General features: G+C 41.8%; 1 non-coding gene across 1 annotated transcript; it reads left to right on the top strand.

Annotated features, from left to right (window-relative positions):
- Positions 1–220: 220 nt before the first annotated feature.
- Positions 221–292, top strand: LOC122796097. The gene has a single exon (XR_006363930.1). It is a non-coding gene; the product is annotated as a small nucleolar RNA SNORD50 (small nucleolar RNA).
- Positions 293–15,312: the final 15,020 nt, after the last annotated feature.

The raw sequence follows: 15,312 nt of genomic DNA, 5'->3' as shown, positions 1-15,312 counted from the left end.
TGAAGTGTGATGCACACATTTCTTGTTCTAAGAAGTATAAATTACCAGTGAGCACAGAGTAAAATTTATCGAAGTTTGTGCAAGATGGTTATTTTGCTACTGATTTTGCTCGTCCTGAGATCAGTTTTATGTTCCTTTCTACAGGTGGATATAACTGTGTGTTGCAGAGGTAACATGAACATTATATTCTGTAATTGCATTGCTTTCAGTTTTTCCTCCTGATCAGTAATGACTGTATCCCGAACCTGAATGTGCAATGTTGAAAGCACTCTATGGATCTGGCTACAGAGATCAAGAGGATTTCATGACTAAGTTTCTGTATACTTGGCAGCCCTGCTTCTAGCTTCACTTTTATTGATAGCAAAACACCATACTGTGCATTTTTTGAACCAGTGCCTTTCAAGTACATCTGCAACCAATGTATGCATGATGTCACATGGAAATCTGCATACCTGTCAGTCACCGGCTGCTTCCAAACCCCTTTCCCTCATCAATCATTATGGATACTCCCACTTCTGTGTAGACCTGGGTGCAAGGTACTTCACTAACAGATTACCCAATGATTTTACAAGCTTCAAAAATATCACGAAACATCTACTGTTTAAAAACTTATAGCAAATTAGACATAATGTGGCAACATTAGTTAAAAACAGATACAACTTATATATTTTATTTATTTATTTGTCTTTGTTGATCAGGGAATTCTGATTGGGTGAAGCCCATTTTCAGTGAAGGCCTGGGAAGAAAAGTTCCACCACAGTACATTTATATTAAGAAGTTACATTTCTCATGAAACAACAAACATAATTACAAGACAGGTATATACAGTAAAGTATTTCCATTAACAATTATAAGTCTATACAGTGGCTGCAGCTCCAGTAAATGGGTTGATACAACAGAAGTGAAACATTCTCTTGATTCATACAACAGAACTGAAACATTATTGTAAAGATGTTTAGTGTTCTTTCATTTTGGTATAAATAATTTATTAGAGGAATTTTAGACAGTTTTTAGAAGTTTTAGGTAAGCTAGTGTAATACATACAGGAATTGCAATATGAAGTGGGGAAAACAAATTATTGCATAGCTAGAGAAAGTTAGGAAGCGAGTGGAAAGGCACAGTAAGAAGTATAAGGTATGAATTATAACTTGTTCATATTTAGGAATATTGTTATCCTGGGCTTGATAAGAACAGAGACAGAGTTGGGTTAAGAACTATTTCAGAATGTTTTTAAAGGACTTCAGGGAGGGTATTGACCTAAAGGATACAGGTAAGGAGTTCCAGGCCTTAGCAACATGGTATAAATATAGACCATGCCAAGCAGATTTAATGGCTTGTAGACAGAGAGAAGTTTTTCCTCACTGGAACAGAATGACAAAGTCCAAAGAAAGTGGTGTAGAATGGTACTTAGTGCCAGACAAGTAGATGTATGCTGGATAATTTGATAGGTGGGAAGAAGCTTTGTACATGTTAGTTAATGGGATAGTTTTAGCAAATTTAGGGGCAGTCCTGGTGTACATTTTAAGTTTCCCATACAAAGATCTAAGTTGAACTTGAAAATGGGCAGGGAATGAACTTTGTATTATGTGGATGGAGGGTCTGTTTCATAGCAGTGGTATCCTCTGTGAAATATGATGCTTAGATCCCTAGACGGAGTATTTCTGAGGTAATTTGACTTACTAATGTGCAGTAAATCCATCAGTAATGGATCAGAGGATGCCTTCTACACCAGACACATGTCACATCTTAGCAGTCTGCAGGGTACCAAGTATAGTGACAGGGCTTTCATTTGGTCCTTGTAGGACATTTAGCAAATTATCTTTGTGGACTTTCCAGTTGCTGCATGTGTCTGAACAGATAAATGCCAAAGGGGGCATTATATGCAATGACTGGCCCAATGAGGTCTGAGTAAAGGGGATCAATGACATATATAGATCTAGACACAATCCCATTTGTTTATAATCTGTGCAATATAGAAGGACTTTCTAGCTACAATAGACAGATGTTGGTCAAAAGTCAAGTCACTGTCCACATAAGTTCCCAAATCCTAAACAACTGTGTCCATTCTTAGAGAGGTATCGTCAATGCGGTAGTTCCTTTGGGTAGATGACTTAATTTAGTTTCAGACCATGATTTTGGCACCAGCTACTTATTTGAGACCAATCTTCCTGCAGGACGGCCAAGTCATTTTGGGATTCAATGACTGCTCCTAGCTTGCAGTCATCTGCAGAATTAGTCATTATCACTACCTTTTATCATTATTATAATTTTTAGTCAGTATTTACCCTTATGTATTCCAATTTCTTTTTCCCTCTTGCCTTTTCATCTTAATCTACCTCCTGCCACCTTTTTCCACCTTATGCATGCATGCTATACATGCATTCTCATCTCTCACATCTCAAATACTCCTCTATTCAAACTATTATAAATAGCTCTGACAATATTATGAGTCTCTGAACATGTACCATGACTAAAAATAGCCTTATTTTATTTAGTTTATATTTCTTCTTATTATGAGTTACATTACTCAATTATTTGCTTATACTACACTGTGAGTTTCTTTATATTTGATTTGTAAAATGAACTCATGTATTATTAATTGATTTTTTTTACATATTGTTAACTGAATGTTTATATACTGAATTTTTTTTTTACATATTATTAACTCAGTGTCTGTTTACTGTAAAATGGTTGTAACTGGAGCTTTTCTCCTCGGTTCTCCACTGAAAATGGGTCTCTGGCCCAGATGGACAAACCCGATTAACAAATGTCAATAAATATATAAATAAATAAACTATTAGTTTTTATTATCCAATATGCTCCCTCATTATTTGCTATTAGAAGTGACTTTAGATGTTGCATTATTAAGTGAGAGGATTTTAAATTTTGTTTTGCATGTCAGAGAGATCTGGGGGGGGGATAGTAGTATCCTTTTTTTGGGGGGGGGCAAGATTTACAAAGCCAAGTTTTAATGGCTGTTAAAATTTCCTGAGTATTTTTCTGGAGATGTGCCAGGTTATCTGATGTGTACATGAGAGTAGACTCATCATCTTATTGTATTTGGGATGCCTGTTGTGTGGAACTGTGGAGGGTGTTGGTGAGAATGTTAAAGAGGAGGAGACCACGCATAGAGCCTTCTGGTACAAACATGGTGACTAGGAGGTATGTAGAGAAGGTGGAAAGCCATTTTACTGACCAATACCTATCAGACAAGTAGCTTTTGAACCATAGAAGGATGGGCTGTGATACACCTAATGTGGACATTTGAAGTAGAAGTTTGCTGCAACAAACTCTGTTGAAGACTTCAGACAAGTATAGAAATAAGGAGGAGACTAGTTTGTTCTTATTTCTAGCTTCATTGCAAGTATCTATAAGGGTTAGAAGTGCAGTGTTAGTATTGTGGAAGGTATGGAAACTTTGTTGTTTGAGGGATAGGAGATAGTTTAGCAGTTGTTTTTGAGTACATTTTTCAAGTATTTCAGAGGTGGTGCGTTTAGAATAATGGCTGAGGTCTTCACCTCATACATACAAAATACATGGTTTGATTTTGATCTTGGGTTATTAATTAAGCTTAAAATGGCCTTTTAGGGCAATTAGCCTACCATTCTCCTACGAACCTAAGAGTACTATATTTCTAACTTTAGTAATGTCAATTAAATTTCCTCCTTTGTGTAGAAAGATAATGTGTGAATTGAAAAAAAAGGAACTGGGAATGGGTCCACTGTTTGAAGGTTTCCTATGTCTTCGCTTATCAGGTCCACAATAATTCTTTCCATAGTCTTGCATACAAGACTAGTCAAATTTACAGATCTGTAGATCCCTGTGCCTTTTGATGGTCTGCCTTTGTGTATCAGGATTATGAATGCAGTCCTCCATTCACAAGGAATAAAGCCTGCTTGGAGGCTGTTGTTGAGTAGAGAGTCTAGTGTGCCTGATAGGTTGTGTTTCAAGTTATTCTGGAGGCATCCTGGTATATTATCAAGGCCCAGTAATGCACTGTTTAGCTTTGAAGGGTGAAGGAGGGCCTATTCTTTAGTAATAGTTGCAGGAGAACTGGTAGAGGGAATTTCCGGGGGCTAACTAGGGGTGATGGGGGTTGAAAATGGAGCAAAATTTATCAGACAGCAAATTTGCTATACTCCCCCAATTCAGTATAGGAAGTTCCAGTTACTATTAGTTCAGCACACTGTTGGGTGTTTGCTTGTACTGGCATTCTGCAAGGGCCATTTAAAGGTATTTAAAGACCACTCGATGTGAATGATCTTTATATGTTATTAATAAGATAATCATTTTTACATCAGTGACCAAGATTGAGATGTTTGTGCTTAAAGGGACAATCCCAGCGTTTAAAATTTGGGTATGAATTCAGGATGACTAACAACTGTCTGTTAGCAAAGTGACATACATTCCAGCCCACAGTGTCATTTTAGATAAATTATATTGTACATCACCTTCCCCAGTCCTATATTACTTTCCAATGTGGACAAAACCCTCATTTTTGTTCCTATCAGTTTTCTGGTGGAGTTAAACTCTGGACTTGCATCTTCCTTGTTCTTTGTCTATAGAAGAATTTAGTTATTTTCATTTTCTGGTTTAAGTCTTTCTCCCTAATGGTTTTCTGCAGATAATGCATAAAGGTATAACATAAAAAATATTGGAGTAGGATGTTAAATATAGCTGCATAGTTCTAACCCACAACATCTGTATTGTCTTATTATGTGTTGCCATTACAACAATGAGGAGGGTGAAGGAGATTACAGTACACTAATTTAAAAGATACATGGAGCATTGTATATAACACTGAATGAAAGCTAGCGACTGCTGTTACTGTACACTTCCTTAGCAGCACTTTTGCTATTTAGTGAGTGTAAAATAAAAAAAAGAAGAAAATGAACAAAAAGAACTGTGTGTGTGATTGTATGCATGCATGACAGTGCGAGTGAGATCAAGCAAGCTATTAGTTTACACTCGCTAAGCAGCCCTTTTGCTGTTTAGCGAGTGTAAAAGTAAAAATAAAACAGTGTGTGCATGTATTTCTGTGTATGTGTGTTTATATTTATGTCCATTTTTGTGAGTGTATGTGTGCTTGCATGAATGAGAGCAAAAGTGTGTGTGTGTGCCTGCGTGTGTATGTATATACAAATGTGAAGAGAGAAAGGAATCAAGCAGCAGCAGTTAAGAGGTTTGCATACCTCTCATTTCTTAGCTCAAGATCATCATCATCATCATCATCATCCCCCTTTTTCCCATTTACATGGGGTCAGGGTATCGTATTAACTGTCGCCAACTCTCTCAATTCAGTGCCACTCTCCTGCCTTCTTCAACACTCATGCCTGACTGTCGCAGATCTTCTTTCACACAATCCATCCACCTCTTTGCTGGATGCCCTTGCTTCCTCTTGCCTTCTTCCTGTCTGTGCCAAATCTCCCTCACCAGATTGTCTTCTGCTTTTCTACACATGTGCCCATACCATTGTAATCTGTTCTCTTTGATCTTTTCTGCAATTGGAGCTACTTTGGCTTCTGCTCTTATGTCCTCATTTCTTCGCCTGTCCCACAGTGTGCATCCTACCACCTTTCTCAGGCACTTCATTTCCATCACCTCTAGCTTCTTCAACTGTTCTGCCTTTACTGCCCAGGTTTCTGTACCATACAGTAGTACTGGTCGCACCACTGTCTTGTACACCTTACTTTTCAGCTTCTTTGGCATTCTTCTCTCATAGACTACACCTGATACTCTATGCCAGTTGGCTGCAGCCCCTCTGATTCTAGCTTTGACCTTCTCCTCAACCACCCCTCCCAGATACTTGAAGCAGTTTACCTGTTCCACTATCTTCCCATCTATCTCTATTCTCAGCTTCTTCTGATTTCCCCAATCTGCTACCATTACCACTGTCTTATCTGTGCTTAGTTTCATCCCATGTGCCTTCAGATTTGCATTCCATTCTCCTATCCTTTGCTGAAGTTCTAGATCAGAGTCTGCCTGTACTGCCACATCGTCTGCATACAGCAGCTTTGTTGCTCTGACCCCTCCAACCTGTTTGCTGATGTAGTCCATTACCAGTATGAACAGCAGTGGGCTCAGAGCTGAACCCTGGTGTACACCCACTCCCACTGGGAACCCCTCAGTGAGGCCAAACACTGTTCATACTTGAGTCACTGGGTCCTTGTACATAGCCTGTACTAATTCTACCAATGTTTCTGGGACTTCAAACCACCGCAGTACTGCCCAGATCAGCTTTCTAGGGACCTTGTCATATGCTTTCTCCAAGTCTAGGAAAGCCCAGTTTGACTCTCTCCTCTTCTCTAGTTTCTTCTCAAGTATATGTCTCAATGCATCGGGTCAATTGTGCTGCATCCTGATCTGAATCCGAACTGTTCATCTCCCATCTTACGTTCTACTATTCTGCGTATCCGTTTATCAATCACCCTCTCCAGAACTTTCATGCAATGTGGTAGGAGTTTGATGCCTCTGTACTGTCCAAAGTTGTGGATGTCCCCTTTGTTCTTGTACACTGGCATGAGTATGCTTATTCTCCAGTCATCTGGGATATGCATTTCTCTCCACACTGCAATTAGTACCCTCAGGAGCCATTTCTCCCCTAGCTCACCCAGCATCTTTATCATATCTGCTGTGACCTCATCTGAGCCTGCTGCTTTCCCTGACTTCATTTTCCTTAGTGCTGCTCTTACTTCTTCTAAGCTGGGCTCCTCTTCTACTCTCATTGTAGGCTGTTTCTGGGGCAGTACCGCTTCTGTGGGGTTTTCTTCATTCAGAAGCTGCTGGAAATACTCCTTCCATCTGCCTTTGATGTCCTGTGGGCTGGTATGCAGGTTGTTGCTGGAATCCCTTATGAAGGGTGTCTGACTATCTTCTTTATCTTTCTGTCTTTGCCTTGCAACCTGGTATAGTTTCTTTGTGCCCCTTACTGAGTCACTTTCCAGAAGCTGATAGAGTGCCTCTGATGCCCTATTCTTTGCTATTGCAACTTCTTTCTTAGTTTCTTTGTTAGCCAACCAGTAGTCTTTCCTAGCTTGGTCAGTCTTTTCAATCTCCCACTTCTTCCTGCACTCCTTCTTTCTTTTGATTACTTCCTGCACTTCTGCATTCCACCACCAGCTTTCCTTATGTACCTTATTTCCATAACTGGCTCAGCCACATATCTTTTCTGTAATCCTAACACATGCTGTTTTTAGGCACTGCCACTCTTCTTCAACTCCACCTATTTCCTCCTCTTCCTGGGGTGCTAGAGCCCTGAGTAATTCCTTGAACTGCTGTACTTTCTCTCAAGTCAACTTCCAGGCCTTCAGCCTGGCCTCTGTTGACCTTAGAGCCTTCTCTGACCACTGCTTGCAGCTGATTGTGGCAACTACTGGTTTATGCTGTGAACCGACTGTTTCAATGGGGATGACTTTGCAATCATGGATTCTACCCCTGTGCCTTTTCCTTACTAGGAGGAAGTCTACCTGAGTTGCATGTTGGCTACTCTTGTATGTGTTCTTGTGACTGTCTCTCTTTCTGAACCATGTGTTGGCTACTATCAAGCCATTTGCCAGACAGAAGTCTAGAAAGGCTTCTCCTTCTTTATTCCTATTGCTCCACCCATGTGGACCCAGGCAGTCCTCATATTCTGTTCTGTCTGTCCCAATATGTGCATTTAAGTCACCCATTATCAACACCAATTCATGTTGTCCTGCTTTATCTAGTAGGTCCTGCAACTGCTGTCTGAATGCACTCTTTTCCTCACTATCACAACCCTGCTGTGGGGCATAGGCTGAGATTATGAATACTGTCCTATCATTACACTGGAGTCTGATTGCCATGAGTCTGTCATTAATTCTGATGATATCCCTCACTGACTTCTGAAGCCTCTGTCCCACCACAATTCCTACACCATTTCTAGCCTGTCCACCACCTGAGTAGTAGAGTCTGGATCCCAAGCCAAGTGGCTTTGTTGCACTGCCCTTCCATCTCATCTCTTGGATACATAGGATGTCCAGCCTCCTCCGTATCATCATGTCATCCACTTCTAAGCTGCGTCCTGTCAGTGAACCTACATTAAGCGTAGCAATTCTCAGTTCATGGCAGGTTGGTTGGTTTTATGTCCAGCTTTCACTCAACAGAGCTATCCCAGGTAACCCAGGCTGGGCAACTAGACACCGGCCAGTGGTGGGCACACACTGGCCAATAGGGGCACCTATACCCCTCCCACCATCAGCATGGGTCCCTGGTGTGGGTCAGAGAGTAGGCCGGGTCCTCAACCCACTTATCACCGGTAACTACCCATGCCCATTTTTTTTGGTGACAGTCAACATGACCGAATCACCTAGAGCCATATTTTTACACCATTGAGTGGCTAGCCCTGCCACGGCATGGAGTTTGTGATCTGTGTTCTCCTATCTTGAGGATACTGCGCACCACAATAGATGCCCAAAGTGGTTGGTCTTTTTACAACTCTTCCCCCCATTGGGCACCATGTAGAGTCTGTGCTGCTGCCCACAGCTCCATTCATTGGTGAGTTTGAGATGGAAACACTCAGCATGTTTTTTGGACATGGGAGAAACCCCACGGAGACACAGAGAGAACATGCAAACTCCAAACAGGCATTAGTCGGAGGTCAGGATCGAACCTTGTACCTTGTGCATTGGAGGAGATACCTTAACCACTAAGCCATCTGGTCTCTCTTTCTTAGCTCAAGATAGCAGACTAAAATCTAAAATAAAGTGGACATTGGCTCAAAATAGGAACACATAGCGTCATTGAAGTGCTTGTGCAGACATAGACAAATGACTGAAGTGGTCCTAGGGCAAATGTTTCATTTGGATGTCAGGGAAGTGCTTGGGTATACATGGACAAACTAATGAAGTGTCATAGAGGGAAATGTTTCATTTGTTGTTGGTGAAGTGTTTGTGTAGACATGGAAAAACTACTGAAGGGATAACTGCAGGAAATGTTACATATGGTGTGAGTTAAGTGTTTGTGCATACATGGACAAACTACTGGAGGAGTTTCTGGGGAGAATCCTTTATTTGGTATCAGTAAAAGTACTTGTCCAGGGATCAATGGGGGAAATGTTCCATTTGGTGACAGTGAATTGCTTATGGAAACATGGACAAACTACTAAAGAGGTCACGGGGGGAAATGTTTCATTTGATGTCAGTGAAGTGCTTGTGCATACATTGACAAACCACTGAAAGAATCATGGGGGAAATGTTCCATCTGGTGTCAGAGAAGTGCTTGGGCATACATAGAAGAAGTACTGAAAGGATCAATGGGGGAAATGTTTCATTTGATGTTAGTGAAGTACTTGTATAGACATGGACATACTGCTGAAATGATCTTTGGTGGAGATGTTTTATTTGGTGCCGGTAAATGACTGCAGCAATAGTGGACAAATTACAGAAGGGTTCATTTGAGGAAATTATTTGTTTTGTCATCACTGGTGTCTTTCTGCGGGCATCATTGGGGAAATGTTTCATTTGGTGTCAGTGATATGCTTGTGCAGACACAGACAACTTAATGAAGGGATTGTTTGGGGGAAATGCTCCTTTACGTGTCAGTGAACTGCATGGACATACATGGAGAAACTACTGAAGGGATCATTGATGGAAATGTTCCATTTGGTGTCAGTGAAGTTCTTGTGCAGACATGGACAAACTACTGACAGGATCATTGGGGCAAATGTTTCATTCTCAATGAAGTGCTTGTAGTTTATGGACAAACTATTAAATGGATCGCTGGAGGAAATATTTCATTTGATGTTAGTGAAATGCTTTGGCCTAATAAATATAGAATAGAAAAGGTCGTAATATTGAAACTTGTGATACTCCTGCAGATAAGATAATCATTTGTAGATGTGTTTGCACCATGTGTGAGAGTAAATGCCATATTGATCAGTTATGCTATAAAGCGATGTTGGCTTGTCACCTATAACAAAACAGGCTAGTGTTTTAAGTAGAAAGATGTGCTTGACTAAACCAATTTTGCTCTTGAGATCTATGATTAGAGCACTTGATATTTGCCTTTACCCTTGGTCTCATAGATGAAGTTAGTTACAGTTGTTAATGGAATTTATAAACTCTTATTATAAAAACCATTCAGCAAAAACCCTAGAAAAATTCAGCCAAGTTAAAGTCTTTACTGTGGGATACCTTATGCCGCCTGTAGTGGGGGCCCATGGGATATATGTAAATGACTCCTAAGGACATACTAGCATTTCAGTTACATGGCTTCTGAATGTCCGTGACTTAAGTCTTTATGGGTATATTCAGGCCAATAAAGCCAAACCCCACTGCCTGTAGTCATGCTATGTTTCAGACGTTTTGTGACCTTGTCAGTGGAATATAAGTGGATTGTATAGCTATACTTAAGAAATGCAGGGCTTGAAACCCAGCTAATGCACCTCAATATTAAGGCTGCCATTCTGATAGTAGGTCATACTTTATTATATGTTCTGTTATTTGTTAATACAGTTTATTCCAGCTCATATTTCTGCAGCTAATTGCGCACATTTAGTGAAAGCTGCTTGTAAATGGCAAAGACAAAAGGTCATTCAACAAATTACTATATGGACTTGTCAAGTAAGGTTTTACTGTATGTTATCTAATAGATTACTTAATGCTGAATGGAAATCCTTTGCTTGTTTATATCTGTCATCCTTGTTGCCCTTACCTGCATAGCCCAAGTCATGGCTGAAAAGGATCTTCATATCAACTCACTTATCTGGTTAACAAAATTGAACTAAATAAAAATAAAGAGCTTAGTACTTCAACAGACTTGGGAGTTCAGCTATCCTTGCACAATCCTATAACTCATTTCAAGGCATATAGGCCTTTGAATTGGTAGGTGGAAACTTACTGTTAACTGGTAGTGGTAAAAAGTGTTACTTCTTTATACTAAGTTGCTGTTGCACCTGTTAGCTTTGTAAACTGAAATCTTTAAGCCACTGGATGTAGACTGGAATTACACATTGTTCACAGAAATTTGAATCACCTTCCATAGATAGAATGTTTGCACTTCTCTGCTTTAGTACCGCTCATAGAGAATTTGAAGCTACCTGCATGTTGCTGGACTGCACTGAAATTAAATTTTGCATAACTGTTTATCACTCATGACTTCCAAGATGGCTACACACAGATCAACAGATAGGTTTCATAGGTTCATAGGTTCATACTAGGCTATCTGCCCAAGGGCATTTATAAGCCTAGCCCATAGTTATGTGGCTTTCGCCACCCCTTTAGTTTGAATAAAAACTATGCCTATCATTTTGCTGTGCCTCTGTCAAGCAGTGACACTGAAGTAATCCCTGGGGTATATCTGCAATCTCCCATCCATTGGTCAAGATTCCTCTTGAACAAGGCCAGAGAGGTGCTCTGCCTCACATGTACCGGGATTTTGTTCCACAGCATAGGGAGTCTCTGGGTGATGAATCTGTCCCTCCAGCACGTTCTATTTATAACCGTGTCAAGGTTTAAGTCTCCGCCCTTGTGGTTCTGAGGGATCTAGATTTTTTGAGGTGAAGCATATTCATCAAATCTGGGTTTGACATGGCCTTATATGTCAGGCACAGGTCACCTCTGAGCAAGCGGTATGAGACTGAATAGAGCTGGAGTTCTTTCAGTCGGGCAGCATAAGACATATTTTTGAGACCCTTTATCCTTTTGGTGAGGAACTTTTGGGGCCTTTCAAGCTGCAGCAGGTGTCTGGTCAGATACATTCCGAATGGGGCATTGTACTCAATCATAGGTCTAATAAGTGATGAGTACAGGGGGACGATGACCTCCCTTGATCTAGATGTGAATCCCTTCATGATCAGGTGGGTGATATAGAAGGTTTTCCTAACTACTTTAGCAACATGAGTGTCAAACGAAGGCTACTGTCAACCTGGGTCCCCAGATCTCTGATGACTTTTTCTGTGCTCAGTGGATTGCCACCTATATGGTAGCTAGGGGTAACCTTGTTTTTCCCGAAGGGTATGACTATGCATTTTTGGCGTTTAACTTCAGGCCATGGCTCTGGCACCAGTTATCCGCTTCTGTGAGGCCCTTCTGGAGGATATCTGTGTCAGATGTGTTTTCGACTATGGCCCAGTTTGCAGTCATCTGCAAACTTTGTCAGCCATAACCCTCCTGTGTTTGCTTGTACTTCAGAAAAGTAGATGCCGAACAAGAGTGGACCCAGGACTGAGCCCTGTGGGACACCACTTGTGACAGGCTTTGAGTTTGACATGGCTCCAGCAACTCTGACCCTGTGGGTTCTGTCACTTAGCCAGTTTGCAACCCATCTTGTGATGTATGGGTTTACATTCAAGCTGATGAGTTTTTCGATGATACCTGAGTGGGGTATTGTGTCAAGGCCTTTGCCAGGTCGAGGTAGGCTGTATGGACTGCCTTTCCTCATCAATGGCCTTGGTGACTGTCTCGAAAAAGTCAACCAAGTTTAAGAGGCAGGATCTGCCTTTGACAAAGCCAAACTGAGTTGGATCCAAAGTCTGCAAGTTCCCTATGTCTTTATTTATGAGTTCCATTATGATCCTCTCCATGGCTTTGCAGATAAGGCTTGTCAAGCTAATGGGGTGGTAATTTCCAGGGTCTGTGGAGGCACCGCCTTATGAAGTGGGACCACAGTCGCTGCGGCGCCACTCCTTGGCAATGATCCTGAGGTGAGGCTAAGATTAAACAGCTGTCCTAACTGTGGGTTTAATTCCTCGTTGAGTTCATGAAGCACACAGCCGGGACACCATCCGTCCCATGGATGCTGTGTTTTTGCCTTAGTGAGGACAGTTCTCACCTGGGCGTTGGAGATGTTTGGGGGCTACAATCCTCTGGAATAGATATCTCTCCTTTGGGGAGGGGAGAAGTTTGCACTGAACCTGTCAGCCAGTATGTTGGCAATGTGTGTAGGTTCAGTAATTTTCACATCATTTTGAACTAATTCTGAGCATATCTGGGAGTTTCCTCCTAGGTTTCTAACATAGCTAAAGAAGGCCTTATGATTCTCTTTAGAGTCCTTGGCGATTTTTCTCTCAAAATTTGCCTTGGATGATTTTATGAGAGCTCTTAGTTTTTACTTATAATGATCAAAGGTGTCTTACCTTTCAAGGATTTTGCTCTATCTTGTAGTAGCTTCCTCCTTTTGTTGTAGAGCTTGTTTATGGCTGGGGTCCACCAGACTGGACGCTTGCCTTTGGTACAGAGAGTCTTAGTTTTGTTTGGGATTGCCTGATCCATGCAGTCCTGTAGGTGCTGGTAGAAGGCATTTGTAAGTGATTCAGCGGTTTGAGTAATGTTTACCACTGGCTCAGGGGCCTTAAAGGAGACCACACTAGTTTTTAGAAGTGTGAAATCGGCTTTTGAGAAGTTTTTCACTGTGGTCTTTTTTGTTTCAGGTGGGGCGGGATGAGGACCTCCAGCGAGATTAGTTTATGATCTGATCTCACCAGTGAGGGGTATACTTCCGGTGTAGAACATTTTGATCCCATGTTCGTGATGATGAGATCAAGTATGTTTTCTCCTCTTGTGGGGATGGTGACTAGTTGTTCCATGGCATTTGAGTTTATGAACTCCAGGAATCTTTGGGTTAGAGTGTTCGGGCTTGAATAGTGTTCCCAGTCTATATTAGGGTAGTTGAAGTCACCTAGTATGATGGTGTTTGGAGATACATTTATCCCCTCCAATGTTTTCAGGAAGGCCATGTGAGGTTCCTGAGTTTGAGAGGGTGGCCTGTAACTTGCTACAAATTGCAGAGCAGTCTTGCCTATGGTTAATTGCACCTGGATGGTCTCCGATGCATCGGCGTTGCCACCAACCTTGAGATGTGGGTGTCCTTTATGAATATGGACACCCTCCTTTCTTGGTGTTGTCCGGATTTTGGGGCCGGAACGCATGATATGAGGTGAAACCTGTTAGTGCTGGGGTGCTCTCAGGAGCCTTGAACCAGGTTTCTGTCACAGCACAGACATCGATGTTCTCCATATTGAGAAGGGCCTCGAGTGCGTGCATCTTGAGATTGAGACTTCTGGCATTGAGCAGCATTACCCTTAGTTTTTTCCTTTTGGTGTTCTAGGGTGGTAGGTTTAGAATTTGAGCCTTGCCTAAAAGGCACTATGGGGGTGGCAAGAGCCTTTGCCAATATCCGGAAGCCCAGGGTGACAGGTGCAAGCCGTCCCTTGCGAAGCAGCGTGGCTTGTCCAGCATGTCACCCCAGGCAGACAGACATGGATCCCCTTTGAATGACACCAGAATTTAAGCCAATTATTAAAGCTGATCATCTTATCACTGTATTGTGGCATCATTCTAGATGAAGGTAGGATACTGCTCAAGGTCAGGGTCATACCTGCCTGGGCTACATAATCAGAGAGCTCCTCGATGTCCCTTTTCATGTAGTCCAAGGAGGTACGTCTCAGGTCGCTGACACCAGCGTGGACAATGACTGAGTCATACTTGTACCTGCTGTTGAGAGACCTGAGTGCTTGCGTTATGTGGCGGATTCTAGCACCCGACAGGCAGCTTACTGTGACCTTCTCTTTACTCAGTCTGGTGAGCGGACGCCAGTGTGTCTGACTATGGAATCACCAATGACAAGTGTGTCTGGCATTTTGTTTGGCCTTAAGGGCTGTGACTGTTTGACACTCTGACTGTGTGGTCTATGTGTTGCATGTGTTGGGTCGTGAGGTGGTAGTTGTTTGGGTGTCTGCTTTGGTGGCCTCTGCTGTTTTGGTAAATTTTGATCAGAGCCTCCGAGTATGTCTTTGTGTGAGTATGTGTATGATTTGAAGTTGTGATGGTACCATGTGTGACTGGGTATGTATTGTGTGTGGTTACCTTCTCCTCCTGTCTGGTCTTGCCAGTCCTATGTTGAGAGAGCTCAGCCTCCAGTTTGGCCGTATAGTTGCATCTCTCACATGTATTTGTGTTTTGTGGGAGAAGGAGAGGATTGTCTGTGTACATGAGGCAGTTGTAACATTGCCTCAATATTCCCAGGTTCACCAGTTGAGCTGGAGAGGACACTAGCAACTGATCCCTCGACATACTAGAAGTAGTAGATAAAGAGACTTTCAAAGGACTCGGGGGGAAGTGGGTTTTAGGCTGGTGGGGTACTATCTATAATAAGAGTGCTTTATCAAGGTGCAAGTACTGTAGGAGTAAGTGCTAGGCTTTACAGATAGAGAATAGTCTACTTGGGAATCAAGTAGAGATGAACTTTTCAGTTATAGGATATGCTGGTTAGATCAGCAGTACAGCTCGAGGAAGGTAGTTTTAAGGGAAAATTGGAAGAGTGGAATTTAGATGGCCCAAATAGTTTAACCTTGTT

Source organism: Protopterus annectens, chromosome 2.part2 (genome assembly GCF_019279795.1).
Source record: "Protopterus annectens isolate FY-2018-M chromosome 2.part2, PAN1.0, whole genome shotgun sequence".
In the NCBI taxonomy this organism is placed as follows: Eukaryota; Metazoa; Chordata; order Ceratodontiformes; family Protopteridae; genus Protopterus; species Protopterus annectens.
The sequence above is the reverse complement of the archived record's forward strand: the minus strand, read 5'-3'. Positions and strand labels throughout refer to the sequence as shown.